Source organism: Podarcis muralis, chromosome 7 (genome assembly GCF_964188315.1).
Source record: "Podarcis muralis chromosome 7, rPodMur119.hap1.1, whole genome shotgun sequence".
NCBI lineage: Eukaryota > Metazoa > Chordata > Lepidosauria > Squamata > Lacertidae > Podarcis > Podarcis muralis.
Genome location: NC_135661.1, coordinates 86,522,028 through 86,539,164, shown reverse-complemented (window position 1 = coordinate 86,539,164; position 17,137 = coordinate 86,522,028). Strand labels below are relative to the sequence as shown.

Genomic DNA, 17,137 nt, shown 5'->3' with positions numbered 1-17,137 from the left:
TGTGCGCAGACGCGGGTTGCGAATGCTGCGGGTTGCGAACGTGCATCCCACACGGATCATGTTCGCAACCCGAGCATGCACTGTAACTTTATTGTCAATGTACAACCTGTGTACAATGAAATTAACCAAGCCTCCCTCCCCACCCCCACAAACACTCAGTCTCATTGCACTCTGTGTGCTTGTCGGACAACACACCAACTCCGAAAGTCAGTTGCACTATATTATTTTCCGTTCAGCAGCCTAACAGCCCACGGATAGAAACTGTTTTTTAGCCTGTTGGTACGACTGATTATACTTCTATATCTCCTGCCCAAGGCTAGAAGATTAAAGAGGTGCTGGCCGGGGTGTGAATCGTCCCTGAGAATATTTCTCGCTCTCCTAAGGCAACGGTCCCTTGCGATGTCATCTAGCGGGCTCAGGGGACAGCCCATGATATCATGTGCTGTGTTCACCACCCTCTGTAGAGACTTTCTGTCCGTGGCTGTCAAGCCAACATACCACACTGTGTGCGAGATTTTTCCTGCCAAAATCCAAATCTGATACACCGCATGTCCTAGTAACAAGTCGCAATCTGCTCCTGAACAGCAGATGCGTATGTGTGAGAGTTGCCTCAGAGGAGGCGTGAAATAAATCTCTTTCATGCCTCCCCCTCCTGCAGCCCAGAGGAGAGAGGGGGAGGGGAGGGAGAGAGAGAGAGGTGATCCTCTATCCACCTTGCACCCATGTAATATTTTGTGCCGCCACCCCAAGGCCCATCTGGCTCCCCCAAGCTATAAATACCGTGCTCTCTTAATCTCCCCTCCTGCGTCAATGCCTGAGGCTTCCTTAATCATGCCTTTGCGATTCCCCCCCAGTTTCTCTCCCAGTTGCTGCTAATGAAGTACCTTGGAACTGGCAGGGTCAGTCGCAACCTGAGAAAGGTTTATGGCCACCGTTGCCTTGCAATCTCTGATCCAATTTGCCACCTTCCTTGGTGGAAGCAGAGACTAGGACGCTCAGGTGAAAAAGAAGGAAAGAGGGAAGTTTCCCTCTTGGAAATCTGGACTCCCTCCCTCCCTCTGTCAATGCTAGAGAAGTGGAATATGGAACGTCTCTTGTTCTTCGGCTCTGAAGTCCCCTCGCTTTATATTGTTGTGTGCACCCCAGTTTCTGAGCACTGTGAGACTCCAGGGTTCCAGCGCTTACATAGAATGAAGAGGATCACAACATCAACCTTCCAACAGTTCTTGCTTCCCTATTAAGTTTCCAGGGAAGTCCCAAGCTACAGCTTTGAGTCCAGCACAGAGCAGCACATATCTCTGTCTCTCCATCTTAACTCAGGCACACCTCACTGCCAGTTTCTCTTCCAGGAAACACAACCCCCCACTTCTGACACCAATGTTGTGTGCACCCCAATCTCAGAGTGGCGAGAGACTGCAGCATTGCCTGCACTTACCTAGGGTTCGGCTAACCTGGAATGAAGGTCAATGGACACTGTGGTATCTCTAAGATATAGGGTTTTATTTACACAGGTATGCAACCTGAGCATAGGATGGGAGGGGCTCATAGCATTGACACCCCAACAGATTTTACCTCCCCACTCAGTTGCCAGGGAAGCCCCAAGCTACCACTTTGGGTCCAGCACAAATCAAAACACAACTCTGTGCCCTCAGCTTCCAGCACTAGCCAAAACTCAAATATCAAGCTCTGGCTATGGTTCTTCTACCTTACAAGATGGTGTCGCTTACAAGTAGATAAGGGAAGTTTCCCTCGCTTGTCTCTATGGCAACAGGGCAACCTCTTTGGATATGTAAATGGGTGTACTTGGCTGGCTAAGGCCACTACCTTAACAAAGAAACTGGTTGAGCTGGTATCCTCTTATTGATTCTACAGTTGCTTACATAGGACCCCAGGTTTGGAAGAGACCTACGAATGTCATCCAAACTGCCACCCCACCCCAAGTATGTTTGTTTATGAACCATCATCAATGGATGTGCCTCTTTGAAGCTTGCATGGACCGAAAGGGTGTGGTCTGCAGATTATGGGTGCATGGATCATTTAGTTTGGTTTCTCTCATTTCCTCCATTTTCTATGACTTTTTTTTTTTAAAAAAAAACAAGTTCTGGTGAAATGTCATCAGCATTCTAGTGTGAATTTCTCCTAGCGCACATATCTTTGCATGGCATTTTGCACACACACAGCTTGTCCACACATTTCTGTAGATGTTACTTGGATGGAGAACGGCGCCGCATAATTTGGAGGCATGTAAATTTCAAAGCAAAACTGTGTTTCAGTTTGCGTCTTGTTTCCGGAAGGTGCTGCTTAGGTAGGAAAGGTGCCTGAAAATTGAACTGAATTGAATCTCTCTCCCTTACTGGGAAGACTCCCCACCTGGATGAAGCCCAGCAGGTCAGGGTCTGGTCAGTGCTTGGAAGAGGGACTGTCTGGGAGCCACATCTATGCCACCTTGAGCTCCATGACAATAAAAAAGGCAGGATGTAAGATTGGGCCCCATCGTTCTGCCCGGACACTGAGGTCCAGCTCCGAGGGCCTTCTGGCAGTTCCCTCACTGCGAGAAGTGAGGTTACAGGGAACCAGGCAGAGGGCCTTCTCGGTGGTGGCACCCTCCCTTCAGATGTCAAGGAAATAAACAACTATCTGGCTTTTAGAAGACATCCGAAGGCAGCCCTGTTTAGGGAGGGTTTTAATGTCTGACGCTGTATTGTTTTTAATATTCGGTTGGCAGCTGCCCAGAGTTACTGGGGAAGCCCAGCCAGATGGGCAGGGTATAAATAATAAATTGTTGTTGTTGTTGTTCTTGTTGTTATGTAAGTGGAAGAAAAGCAGAGCAGTTCCCTGCCCCGAGGATCTTGCAATTCAAAGTTCAAAAGAGGAGGAGACAAGTGAAGGCAAAGGTTGGGCAGAAAAGCAGGCAGAAAAATGGGCTCTCAGGAACACAAGAATCTGCCTTACGCTGAGTCCTTAGTGATGGCCACCAGCTTGGATTCAGCAAGTTCATGAAGGGTAAACCATGACAGCGACGTTGTGGCTCCCCAGCCACATGGAAGATGGAGCAAGCTTGTACCCGAAGGCAGAAGGTATCTAGAAGGTGGTACCCGAACCAATGGCTTCAAAGGACAAGAAAAGAGATTCCGACTAAACTTTGGGAAGAACCTTCTGAGCATAGGAGCTGTTTTGACAGTGGAGGAGACTACCTTTCAGAAGGTACTGGACTCTTCTTCATCGGAGGTTGCTCAACAGAGGTTGGATTGTCCTAACCCCGCAATTCCACGACTCTATGAAAAGCCAACCTTGAGTGAATGCAGATAAACTTTGAATGCAGGCTTGCATAAAGGTAAAGATAAAGGTACCCCTGCCCGTACAGGCCAGTCTTGCCAGACTCTAGGGTTGTGCGCTCATCTCACTCTATAGGCCGGGAGCCAGTGCTGTCTGCAGACACTTCCGGGTCACGTCGCCAGCGTGACATCGCTGCTCTGGCAAGCCAGCGCAGCACACGGAACACCGTTTACCTTCCCGCTAGTAAGCGGTCCCTATTTATCTACTTGCACCCGAAGGTGCTTTCAAACTGCTAGGTTGGCAGGCGCTGGGACCGAACGACAGGAGCGCACCCCGCCGCAGGGATTCGAACCGCCGACCTTTTGATCGGCAAGTCCTAGGTACTGAGGCTTTAACCCACAGTGCCACCTGCGTCCCTCGCAGGCTTGCATACAAGAGTTAAAAAACTTGTATAGATGGTATATAACCCCAGTGCAGCTAGGAAGAATGTACAAAACCAGTTCAAATATGTGTTGGAAATGTAAAGAAAAAGAAGGGACCTTTTATCATATGTGGTGGAACTGCAGTAAAATTAATTTTGGGTGGGAAATGATATATAATGAGCTGAAGAAAATGTTCCAACTAACAATTGTTTAAAAAACTGAAGCATTTTTGTTAGGGATTGTAGGAAAAGACCTGCCAAGGAAACTGAAAAAGATCTTCATGTATGTGACAACGGCGGCAAGAGTCTTAATAGCACAAAGATGGAAGAACGAGGAAATCCTGACTAAAGAACTGTGGCAAGAGAAAGTGATGGACTATGCGGAATTGGCAAAATTGACACACAAACTACGTGATAAGGACACCTGTGACTTTAAAGAAGAATGGGAACCTTTTACAAAGTACTTAAAGAAACAACAAAATGAACTGGACTCCTTGGCAGGCTTTGAATAAACATTCACAAACTTTTTATTGGTAATATATAGATAGATATGTTAAGGATCTTTACAATTTTATAATATGCAGAGAATAACATGTGCCGAAAAACCAGAGAGAGGCGCTGAGGGAAGTCTGGGGGGGAGGGAGGGAGGGTGGGTTCTCCTTTTCTTGGGGAGGGGGGAGGGGAAAATGGGGGGGAATGAGGATGATGTATTTGTGATAAATTGATATGTTGAAATTTCTAATAAAAAATATTTTTGAAAAAGAGTGCAAAAATTGAAGCAATTGACCCCAAGCCTTTGCTGGGAGCCGCTCTGGATTCTTTTTTAAAAAATATATAATTTTTATTGATTTTAACATATAAATTATCAAGTGTACCACAAAACTTATCACTTATACAATCTTTTTAGACTTCCATCAGCACCTCTGATGATCCACCGTTTTAACCATTTCTAAATTTTCTATTGCCTTTACACCTCTTAACAAATAATCCTTCCCCTTGTTCATTTTTGCAATAATTCCAATAATACTCCTCACAAAACTTCTTGCAAAGCTACAAACGTTGTCTGATCTTCACAAATACTTTTCAGATGGTCCATAAATTTACTCCAGTCTTCCGTGAATTTCTGGTCCTGCCGTTTTCGAATCCTTCCTGTTAGTTTATCTAGTTCTGCATAGTCGGGAGCGGCTCTGGATTCTAGGGGGACTGACGCCAGCAGCCTGTGTCCTGCGCCTTGGAATCTGACATCCTCTGTGCCATTTTGCAAGAGATCCTGGGACACAGGTTTGCAGGGCACAGGCTGGCAAAACACCTGGGCCTGTCCTTCGCCGTGAAAATGCGCCTGTTTCTCCCAGAGTGGAACAACACCCTGCTGAGTTAGAATGCATTACACTGCGCACCTCTCTAATGAGGCTTTGCTGATTCGCAATCCCCTTTGGACGCCAGTCTGCGAATTAGCGAGAAAAAGATCCGTTTAATTTTGCCTAATTTACCCCCTCCCTCGCCCCCCACCCCTTTGTTGTGAGTCAAATGTGCGTTAATCTCTCCCTGCCTCCTTTTCTGAAATGGAACGCGGTTCGCTGGGTAAGCCGTTCTCTTTCCGCTGGACAATGCTGTAGGGCTTGGTAATAATCCTTTATCCAGTACGTTTCTGAGCACAATTCAAAGTGTTGGTGCTGACCTTTAAAGCCCTAAACGGCCTCGGTCCTGTATACCTGAAGGAGCGTCTCCACCCCCATCGTTCAGCCCGGACACTGAGGTCCAGCGCCAAGGGCCTTCTGGCGGTTCTCTCACTGCAAGAAGTGAGGTTACAGGGAACCAGGCAGAGGGCCTTCTCGGTGGTGGCGCCCGCCCTGTGGAACACCCTCCCATCAGATGTCAAGGAAATAAGCAGCTATCTTATCTTTAAAAGATATCTGAAGGCAGCCCAGTTTAGGGAAGTTTTTAATATTTAATGCTGTATTGTTTTTAACACTCGATTGGGAGCCGCCCAGAGTGGCTGGGGAAACTCAGCCAGATGGGCGGGGTATAAATAATAAATTATTATTATTATTATTATTATTATTATTATTATTATTAATCCATAAATCCTGGGATCTGTGTCTTCTGGGCTGCAGAAGCAAATCTCGATAGAACCTGCAGCCCTGGCAGCTTGCAATCGCTCCCAAAAACATCAAGAAGAAAAATGTGTGGCGGGGTGAGGAGCCTTAGAACTGTAGGCTTATTGTTGCTGCAAATTCTTATCTGGCCCCTGGGACGCCCCTTCCCTAACCACACCCCCACCAGCCCTGCTCTGCACCCACCTTGATTGGTTTTGCCTGGCTGGAATTTGTCCATGACCTCTGAGAATGCCTCTTCATTTTTTACTCAGTTAAGGGTATTGTACTTTTTTTTTTTGCACAGTTAAGTGTTTCTCTCTGTGTGCAAACTAGGTAAAATTCACATCAGTTTCTCCACCCACTTTGACCTCTGACCTGGTGTTATGTACTGAGTTGAATAGGATCCAAAAGGCAGCAGTCTGATTGGTCCTAGAACAATAGGATTCAGAATGCAGCAGTCTGATTGGTCCACAGGAGCCACCCAATCCAGCTCCAGGTGGAAGTGAATCTGCACCCTGATTGGCCTACAGGTGAATCCCGGAATTAGCCAATCACGTGGGGCCCACTGTGGAAATAGTGTATATAAAGCAGACATTCTGGGGGAACTTCCATTCCTCCTCACCACTATGAGCTGAATAAAGAGCATGAAATCCACTCTCGACTCCGAGTATATTTCACCTGGCATGTGGCCCCTGGAATTTCCCCCAGAATAGAATGTGTCCCCCTGTTGAAAAGGGTTCCCCATCCCTGGTTGGTCTGGGGCCTCATGGGAACTGTAGTCCAGAACTGGTCTCAAGTGGCGAAAGGCTGACCTAAAGAACACCGGCATGGCCGTTGGAGAGAGGAATGATGGGAGTTGTAGTCTAACAGCATCTGGCGGGCCACAGGTTACCCACCCCGTAATCTACAGAGGCCCTCTTCTGAGTATTACCACCACCTGACAAATGCTCTTCCGAGAGAGACTCTCCTGGTGCCTATTTTAACACATTTTCAGTGCCAAGTGAATACTTGGTGAAATAAATCACCCCAGGCCTTTTAAGACCTTTGACCACCCAGTTTAGTTATTTATTTAGCATGATGTTGTTTTGTTCTCTGCACATTGATGGTGATCGGTCTGTTTCCAGCTATTCTGGGGTGTGCGCGGCTGAGCTCTGTTGACGGGTTCGCAGAATCGGTTTCTGATGGGCTGAGAGTCCCAGGTGTTTGTTGCATGTTGGGCTAGATATTTTATTGCTGAATTCTTGCTGGCTTGGATTTTATTGGTTTTCTTGTTTGAGTTGCCGACTTCATTGCCTGTTTAATTTTGTTCTACGCTATCATTGCCTGTCGCCGAGAATATATATCTTTTATTTATTTATTGGGTGACTAATAAAATGGGAGTAGCAAGGAAATATATAAAATTTCACGCCTGGTGCCGCTGCTCGATGGATCTCGCATCCCCTGGATATATCCTGTCTGTTTAAAAGGCCAGCCTGATCCTTCTGTGTTTAGAAAGGCTTTATAGAATCAGATAATTGTACGTATGGAAGGGACCCTGCCATCTACACATTTAAAGCACATTCAAATAATTCTGGGAACCGTAGTATTGCCGAAGAATTGATGCTTTCGAATTATGGTGCTGGAGAAGACTCTTGAGAGTCCCATGGACTGCAAGAAGATCACACCTCTCCATTCTGAAGGAAATCAGCCCTGAGTGCTCACTGGAAGGACAGATCCTGAAGCTGAGGCTCCAATACTTTGGCCACCTCATGAGAAGAGAAGACTCCCTGGAAAAGATCCTGAGGTTGGGAAAGATGGAGGGCACAAGGAGAAGGGGACGACGGAGGACGAGATGGTTGGATAGTGTTCTCGAAGCTACCAGCATGAGTTTGACCAAACTGCAGGAGGCAGTGGAAGACAGGAGTGCCTGGCGTGCTCTGGTCCATGGAGTCACAAAGAGTCAGACACGACTAAACGACTAAACAACAACAGCATCCTACATACCGGCAGACAGTGTTACAAGTTGTTCCACGCTGGAAGAATTGAAAGTGAAGGAGGAAAGACTGGAAGAGTATTGTTAGCCAAGGGGCGAAGATCAGATGGTGTAATAAACTGGGCATATACCAGATGGGATGTTGGAAACTGGTAGACTGAGTGATGATGAAGAATGTCTTTGCCTTTGAAAGAAGATCATTGGGGAATCTCCAATTCTCCACTCAGGAAAGACCTTAACTACCAGCAAGGAAGATTTTGTCAAAAGAGCGGCCACTTTTGCGGGACAGCCTGAACGACGGAGGACGAGATGGTTGGATAGTGTTCTCGAAGCTACCAGCATGAGTTTGACCAAACTGCGGGAGGCAGTGGAAGACTGAAGTGCCTGGCGTGCTCTGGTCCGTGGGGTTCGCTAGGAGTTGGACACGACTAAACGACTAAACAACAAATGATTCCCTAGCACCCTCAATAAACTACAGTTCCCAGGATTCTTTTGGGGTGGGGGAAAAGCGTGCTTTAAATGCTTGTTGAGAGAAAGAAAAGCAAAGCCAAGGGTGCTGTGGAGTCCCCCAGAAAGGGGGTCCCCCTAATTGAGCCAGGTTTCCCTGGTCAGGCAGGGCTCGCCCGCCGCAGAGCTGTTTCCCCTTGCAGATTCTAATTGTGATGGATTTTCCAGGTTCCTCGCTCTTTTCTTCTGGCAGTGCCGTGAGTGATTCTCTTGTCAGATCGATGCTTCGTTCTACATACGTGACGGGCAGGTTCATTAGGGCAGGATTCACCCTGCTGGCCATGCAGCAGCAGAAGATGGTGAAGGAATAGAAGATGCAGGGAATCCCACTGTCAAAGGCAGGGGCTTGGGAGAGGCTTCCGTCTGCAAACGAGGAAGCCCACCAGGACACAAGCTTGCGGCGAGGAGAGCAGAGCACTTTGGACCAGTGGCGTAGCGTGGGGGGTGCAGGGGGGGCCGACCGCACCGGGCGCAACATCTGGGGTTAGGGCAAATCCACAGGTTAGGGGGCGCAAATTACTTGCCTTGCCCCGGGTGCTGACAACCCACGCTATGCCACTGCTTTGGACTGAACTGCAAATTGGGCGCTCTCCTTCTAGTACTATTGCTGCCACTAGTAATAATAATAATAATTCTGCTTAGCATATATTTTGGTCAGCAATGTCTAGGCAACACGATGACCATGTACATATGCAATAGACAATCTTTATAGAATTCCTTCAAACCATAACAAGTACAAAATGAAATCTTTCGTTTCAACGTCTCTGAAAATCTTTAAATGAAGAGAGGGACCAGACTTTGTAGGATGAAAGACAAGCTGTGAAGCTTTGTGTATTCGGCAAATATGATGTCCGACACTGAACAGTGACTACTGTTTCGTAGAATTCTTCGTCAGCGTGGTGGGAGGATATAGAATTGCTTCATAAACCCATCTTATTTCGAGTGAGTGTATGTAAATGAAAATATCAAATGCTGTGGAACAGTGCTCCTGTAATAATGTAGTCACTGCATATATTTGGAGCATTAGCAGACCGACCCAAGTATCCCTTTTTTCCAGGGACAGCTCTGGGTTTACAGAAGCTGTCCTGGTTTCTGATCCGATCCCGGAATGTCCCGCTTTTCCTTAGGACGTCCCTATTTTCACTGGAGAAATACTGGAGGGTATATGGCAGGACGTTGGAGGGTATGGAGTTTTTTGACCCCCAAGCCATCTGAAGACAACCCTGCCTAGGGAAGTGTTTTTTAAAATTTATTTTATTATATTTTTATATATGTTAGGAGCTGCCCAGATGGGCAGGGTAAAAACAGTGAAATCATTATGATTATGGAATAAAGGTAAAGGTAAAGGGACCCCTGACCATTAGGTCCAGTCGTGACTGACTCTGGGGTTGCGGCGCTCATCTCGCTTTACTGGCTGAGGGAGCCGGCATACAGCTTCTGGGTCATGTGGCCAGCATGACTAAGCCGCTTCTGGCGAACCAGAGCAGCGCATGGAAACGCCGTTTACCTTCCTGCCGGAGTGGTATCTATTTATCTACTTGCACTTTGATGTGCTTTCGAACTGCTAGGTTGGCAGGAGCAGGGACTGAGCAACGGGAGCTCACCCCATTACGGGGATTCGAACCGCCGACCTTCTGATTGGCAAATCCCAGGCTCTGTGGTTTAACCCACAGCGCCACCCGCGTCCCTTTGATTATGGAATAGAACATCCCTATTTTCACTGGAGAAATGTTGTGGGGGTGGGTTTATGTATTAGGAAGACGAAAGCAAGCAGGGAGAGAGGAAAATATGGAGAGGGTGATGGGGCTGCCTTGATAGTGGATCCCATTTAGAATAGAAAATAACTCCAGTATTTGCTGCACTGGCTGGCAGTGGATCTCCAGAGAGATCGCAGAGAGAGTTGTCTCTCAGTCTTACCTGCTGGGGATCAAAGATGGGACCTTCTGCATGCAGATCACATGCTCTCCACATGGTGCTTTGCACAAACTCCAAGCTTGTCCTGCAAGGAGTATTTCCCTAAAGAACTTACTGTTTATTTACGTAAGGCTTTTAGATAGGTTGCATTTGCTAACACACCCAACCACCCACCCACCCACCCACCCACACTGCTATGAACTGGCAAGGACTTAGAGCAGGGGTCAGCAAACTTTTTCAGCAGGGGGCCGGTCCACTGTCCCTCAGACCTTGTGAGGGGCGCGACTATATATATATATATATATGGGGGGGGGGGGGAATGAACGAATTCCTTTGCCCCCAAAACAACCCAGAGCTGCATTTTAAATAAAAGCACGCATTCTACTCATGTAAAAACACGCGGATTCTCGGACCGTCCGCAGGCCGGATTGAGAAGGCGATTGGGCCGTATCTGGCCCCCGGGTCTTAGTTTGCCTACCCATGACTTAGAGAACAAATTTGACATCTTGTTCTAGCAAACCACAGGACCACTTACCGGTAATACCTTCCAAGTACCCCTGTTTTCCAGGGACAGTCCCGGAATTACAGAAGCCATTCCAGTCTCTGAAACTGGAATGTCCCGCTTTCCCTCCCTTCCTTGTCTCGGAGAACAATTAAAAGTGGTTTCTGTGTCTGTGTGTGTATTCAGTGGAGATTACTCCCAGGTAACTGGGTAAAGACTGTGCAGCCTTACACTGCAATACTAATCATTTTTACTCAGAACTGAGTTCCACTGTGTTGAATAGGATTTACTCTTTGGTTTGTACCAGATCATTCTCACAGTTTCCGTTGTTTTTGTTGTAGTAGTTGTAGTTGTAGTTGTAGTAGTAGTAGTAGTAGTAGTAGTTGTTACATCCTGCCTTTTCCCCTGACAGGGGCTCAAGACAGCTTACCACTAAAATCTTATTCCATTCCATTTATCTGTTGAAGGCGTTGCGCACGATGCCTTCCCTTGCACAAATTTTCTTTACAACAACCTTGCAAGGTAGCTTTGGCAGAGAGGTTGTGATTGGCTCAAGGTGGCAGGTGTATATATATATTCGCATATGATGTCTATGTGTGCGGCGAGATCAAATGTGGAGAAGCTTCCTGATGTAGAATAGAATGTCCCTATTTTCAGCAGAGAAATCTTGGAGGGTATCCCACTTTGCCATGGAAAAATGCACACCTCCGATAAAGATGACTAGCCCCCGCCACGCCTCCACAATAAAGGCAGGATCTTTCCTTCGCCCTGGCACAATCATTTTGCAAATTCACACTTTTTATTTTAGCCCTATCAGCATCTATTTAGAAAAATTGAATTAAACGTATAGGTATATCTAACGCAGGTGGTGCTGTGGGTTAAACCACAGAGCCTAGGACTTGCCGATCAGAAGGTCGGTGGTTCGAATCCCTGCGACGGGCTGAGCTCCCGTTGCTCGGTCCCTGCTCCTGCCAACCTAGCAGGAATTGAATGTTAAGACGATGTTGATTCTGAAATTATGGGGTTGCTAGCTGCAATTATTATGTAATATGAAAAGAAAGTTTAAAAAAAAATTAACTAAAATTAAGGGACGGATTTGTTGAAGAGAATTAATTAGAGAATGGAATGCAGTAAGGAGAGGTATGAGGAGGTCGGGAAAGTAATTTTCACGAACATAAGGGAATGAAGTTATACATGTGGTTTTTGTTTGTTTTTTTATTTTTTGTATGTATTTTTGAATTTCTTTTTTGTGTCTTTTTTGTGTGATGTTTATGTTTTATAAAACTTGTGGAAATGCTAATAAATATCTTTAAAAAAAAAAGATAAATAGGTACCGCTCTGGTGGGAAGGTAAATGGCGTTTCCGTGCGCTGCTCTGGTTGGCCAGAAGCGGCTTAGTCCTGCTGGCCACATGACCCGGAAGCTGTACGCCGGCTCCCTCGGCCAGTAAAGCGAGATGAGCGCTGCAACCCCAGAGTTGGCCACTACTGGACCTAATGGTCAGGGGTCCCTTTACCTTTATATCTAACTTAAAGTTTTTTAAACATAACAACAACAGGCAAATTGATGGAGAATAGCCATGGCAGCTAAAGGAGAAGCTTCCATGACCCAAGGCAGTATACCTCTAAATTGTGGATGCAGGGAAGTATTTTCCTTCCTCACCTCATTGGAGAGGGAATCTAGCCATCTGTAGCTGAAACTGTGCTCTTCTTAGGAACCGGCAGAGCATACCCCTGGGAAAGCCCTCTTCGTGGAAAATTAAAACATGACACCAGCAGATTGTGCACCGTTTCTTTGTGCTAATATGAAAATCCCTTAGCTGGAGAGCACCTGGTGGCAATATATATATATATCTGGTGTGTACTAGGGAGAATATGCAGCACAGCGGCTGCTTTGCAAACCAGAGAACTGCGCTGTGCATTTAAAGCAGTATCGCGCCACTTTAAACAGTCACGGCTCCTCCCAAAGAATTCTGGGAACTGAAGTTGGTTAAGGGAGCTGAGAGTTGTTCGGAGACCCAGTTAGGGAGCTACAGTTCCCCGGGTGCTTTTAGCAAGCTATCCTTCTCCCCAGGGAACTCTGGGAACTATAGCTCTGTGAGTGAAGCAGAGGGTCTCTTAATAACTCTCAGCACCTTTAACAACAACAACAACAATAATCATAATTTATTATTTATACCCCACCCATCTGGCTGGGTTTCCCCAGCCACTCTGGGCGGCTTCCAACAAAATATTAAAATACAATAGTCCGTCAAGCATTAAAAGCTTCCCTAAAGAGGGCTGCCTTCAGATGTCTTCCAAACGTCTGGTAGTTGTTGTTCTCTTTGACATCTGATGGGAGGGCGTTCCACAGGGCGGGTGCCACCACCGAGAAGGCCCTCTGCCTGGTTCCCTGTAACTTGACTTCTCGCAGTGAGGGAACCTCCAGAAGGCCCTCGGCGCTGGACCTCAGTGTCCGGCTGAAAGATGGGGGTGGAGACGCTCCTTCAGGTATCCTGGACCGAGGCCATTTAGGGTTTTAAAGGTCAGCACCAACACTTTGAATTGTGCTCGGAAACGTACTGGGAGCCAATGTAGGTCTTTCAAGACTGGTGTTACGTGGTCTTGGCGGCTGCTCCCAGTCACTAGTCTAGCTGCCACATTCTGGATTAGTTGCAGTTTCTGGGTCACCTTCAAAGGTAGCCCCACGTGGAGCGCATTGCAGTAGTCCAAGCAGGAAATAACCAGAGCATGCATTCTTGGGGGGTTGCTTATACCCATGATTGGTCACATAAAGCGTATGGGCCAGTCAGCCTAGACAGTACTGAGCTGAACCAGTGGCCTGACTCCATCTAACACAGCTTTCAATGGACTTTGTTCCCACAAGAGTTCATGAGGGCTGCCAACTTGGAATGTTTTAAAAGAGGATTAGACAAAGTTGCAGAGGAAGCTATCAGGATGGCTATTTCTTACTGTTTTTTATTTTTGTTTTTGTTGGAAGCTACCCAGAGAGGCTGGGGCAACCCAGTCAGATGGGCAGGACATTATTATTATTATTATTATTATTATTATTATTATTACTATTACTATTACTACTACTACTACTACTACTACTATTATTATTCTTCCACCTTTGGACACTGTATGCCTGTGTATCATAGGTGGTGAGAATGCTGTTGAGCTTATCAGGTCTCTTCTTACATTCTAGCACAGGGATGACTCAATATATTTTGCTGCCTGAGGTGAAAGACAAAATGGCGTCCCATTTTCACCTACAGAATCTTACCTCAGTAGCAGCTCAATCTCTCTTGAGTGCTGGTGATGGGACCTCATTCTGTACCACACCTGAGGTCGGCAAGCTAATTTAGGGGGCTCAGGACAGGCCTTGCAGCTCTCCCAGCTCTGTCCACACAGCAACAATCTACCACCACCCAGTGGCATCTGCCGCCTGAGGCCACTGCCTCATTCTGCCTCCTGCTAGGGCCGGTTTAGCTCAGTGGCACCTTTAAGACCAACCATATTTCATGAGGCAGAAGTCTGCTTAGCTGACAGCCGACGCCGTGATGGGTGGCCTCCGCCGGGAAACAATGCGTAAAACGAATTAACTAAGGCTGTCAAACAGGGGTTTTCTTTTAATAGATTAACTGCCTGGCTTTTAATTGATCAATTATTAAAATTAAATAAATGTCCATGATGGGAAACATCAATGAAGATGTCTCCTTGCAGCTCCGGGAGGGGACGATGAAGAGCTTGTCTTAGGGCTATATCATCTATTAAGCGTTTTTTAGGTGGCTTGAAAACATCTTGGGGGTGGGGAATTTGGAATTTTCTAAGTGCGGACAAATATTTTCTTTTCCCCTTAAGTGTACACCTTGCCGACAAAGGTCCGTGTAGTTAAAGCTATGGTTTTCCCAGTCGTGATGCATGGAAGTGAGAGCTGGACCATAAAGAAGGCTGATTGCTGAAGAATGGGTGCTTTTGAATTCTGGTGCTGGAGGAGACTCTTGAGAGTCCCATGGACTGCGAGAAGATCAAACCTACCCATTCTTAGGGAAATCAGCCCTGAGTGCTCACTGGAAGGACAGATCCTGAAGCTGAGGCTCCAATACTTTGGCCACCTCATGAGAAGAGAAGCCTCCCTGGAAAAGACCCTTTTGTTGGGAAAGATGGAGGGCACAAGGAGAAGGGGACGACAGAGGACGAGATGGTTGGACAGTGTTCTCGAAGCTACCAGCATGAGTCTGACCAAACTGTGGGAGGCAGTGGAGGACAGGAGTGCCTGGCGTGCTCTGGTCCAGGGGGTCACGAAGAGTCGGACACGACTAGACGACTGAACAACAACAACAACATAAACCAGCAGACTATAAAACTGTTTGGCATGTTAATCCAGCAACGAACTAAGACCCTTAGGCTCATTGGAATAAAGCAGTTGAATAGCACAGATTAGTTGATTGAACCGCGAAGCCCCAGAATAATACATTAAAAGCATTTGGCTTCAAACATTGTGTGATATCCAGCTAAGCCATAATCAGAGAAGACCCAGTGAAGCCAAAAGACTTGACTTACATCAGTGGTCTGAGTAGGACTATCATTGCGTATCGCCTTAGATCTGCAAACTTTACTTGGGGAATGACAGAAAGCTTCCAGTGGTAGATTTCCCAGCTGACTGTTTTGTAACTGTGGATTAGTTTGTGAGGGCTGGTTGTCATCAAGTGGGACTTAAACCTAGGGCACACCGGGGACAAAACACTACTTCGCTTCTGGTGTGTTACTGTCATGAGCATCAAAAATATTAAAAGGGGGCCTTGCTACCCACTGGTGTTTCGCTTTCCCCCCTGAAATCAGAATGTTTTCACTCACACGGTGAAACGTGAAAGCCAAAATGTGGAAAGTCAGTGTGTGGTATGGGACGCGGGTGGTGCTGTGGGTTAAACCACAGAGCCTAGGACTTGCTGATCAGATGGTCGGCGGTTTGAATCCACGTGACGGGGTGAGCTCCCGTTGCTCAGTCCCTGCTCCTGCCAACCTAGCAGTTCGAAAGCACGTCAAAGTGCAAGTAGATAAATAGGTACCACTCCGGCGGGAAGGTAAACAGTGTTTCTGTGCGCTGCTCTGGTTCTCCAGAAGCGGCTTAGTCATGCTGGGCACAGGACCCGGAAGCTGTACGTCAGCTCCCTCGGCGAATAAAGCGAGATGAGTGCCGCAACCCCAGAGTTGGCCACGACTGGACCTCATGGTCAGGGGTCCCTTTACCTTTACCTAGTGTGTGGTAGCTGCAGCAGATGGACGAGAGGAAGAGCCCACTAAAAAAAAAAAGATTAGAACTGTTCTGGAGTTTTCCACAGTGACTAGTTGCTCAACCTCATGCCAGGGGAGTTTGCTTAGGGCACGAAGTGGTGTGATTGGTCTCCCAGAAGGTTCAGGCCAGAGGTACCAAACGAGGCACCTAAAAAGGCCCAAATGCAGTAACTTTTCCTCGCAAGGGAGTTTCTCCATTCCTTTGGTCATACGATACGATACAATAATCTTTATTTTCATTGTCCCATACTGAACAACGAAATTGAAAAAATCTACACCAGACATTCAAAAACCATCAAGCCTGCTATCCCAGCTATCCCAGCCTGGTTAACCCCCTAAAAAACTCTGATACCCCATAATTAAATACAATATACTCCCATAGAGACTACCTTACACTGCGTTTAAAACCAAAATCACATTTGGATAGAAACTGTTTCTCAGGCGGCTAGTCCTAGTCTTTATAATGGGTAGGCAAACTAGCGTCTGGGCTCTGGATCCGGCCCAATCGCCTTCTAAATCCGGCCCGCGGACAATCGGGGAATCAGCGTGTTTTTACATGAGTAGAATGTGTGCTTTTATTTAAAATGCATCTCTGGGTTATTTGTGGGGCATAAGAATTCGTTCATTGTTGTTTTCAAAATATATTCCGGCTCCCCACAAGCTCTGAGGGACAGTGGACCGGCTCCCTGCTGAAAAAGTTTGCTAACCCCTGCGTTTGACCATTTTTGTTGCCCTTTTCCAACTCTTCGATACCCATTTTGAGGCGAGGCAACCAGAACCGTGTTCCAAATGCGGCCGCACTATAGATCTATATAATGGCATTATGGTGTCGTACGTTTTGTTTCCAGTTCCTTTCCCCAATGATCCATAGGATAGAATTTGCCTTTCCTCCCCCAGAGCTGCTGCACACTGGATCAGTACCAGGCAAGTTGCTCTCCCAGTCCCGCCTGCAGGTAACCTTTGACCTTCTGCATCCCAAGCAGGTGTCCTGAGGTTGGGCTTTGGCCCTCCTCCCTGGCCCCACCAGAAGGATGAGATTCTGTCCTGCTCACTGCTGAACTACAGCGCCACCAGTGGAGCTGGCCAGTGGGTGGTACTGCACCTTGGAGTGCAAAGCTGTCAGGTGACAGAGGGGAGCCAATCGGATTCTGCCTGCCTCTACAAAGCCTCTGAT

At 47.0% G+C, this 17,137-nt stretch overlaps 1 protein-coding gene and 1 long non-coding RNA gene across 2 annotated transcripts in view; one reads left to right on the top strand and one right to left on the bottom strand.

Moving 5' to 3' along the window:
• LOC144328516 (uncharacterized) overlaps window positions 1-8,054 on the bottom strand; it is a 92,241-nt gene extending 84,187 nt beyond the window's left edge. Inside the window, exon 1 of the long non-coding RNA XR_013393781.1 lies at window positions 7,950-8,054. This is a non-coding gene — a long non-coding RNA (uncharacterized LOC144328516). The remainder of the gene's footprint in view (window positions 1-7,949) is intronic.
• The window catches only part of SLC8A2 (solute carrier family 8 member A2), a 131,369-nt gene that overhangs the window by 7,012 nt on the left and 107,220 nt on the right, over window positions 1-17,137 (top strand). The window lies entirely within an intron of this gene.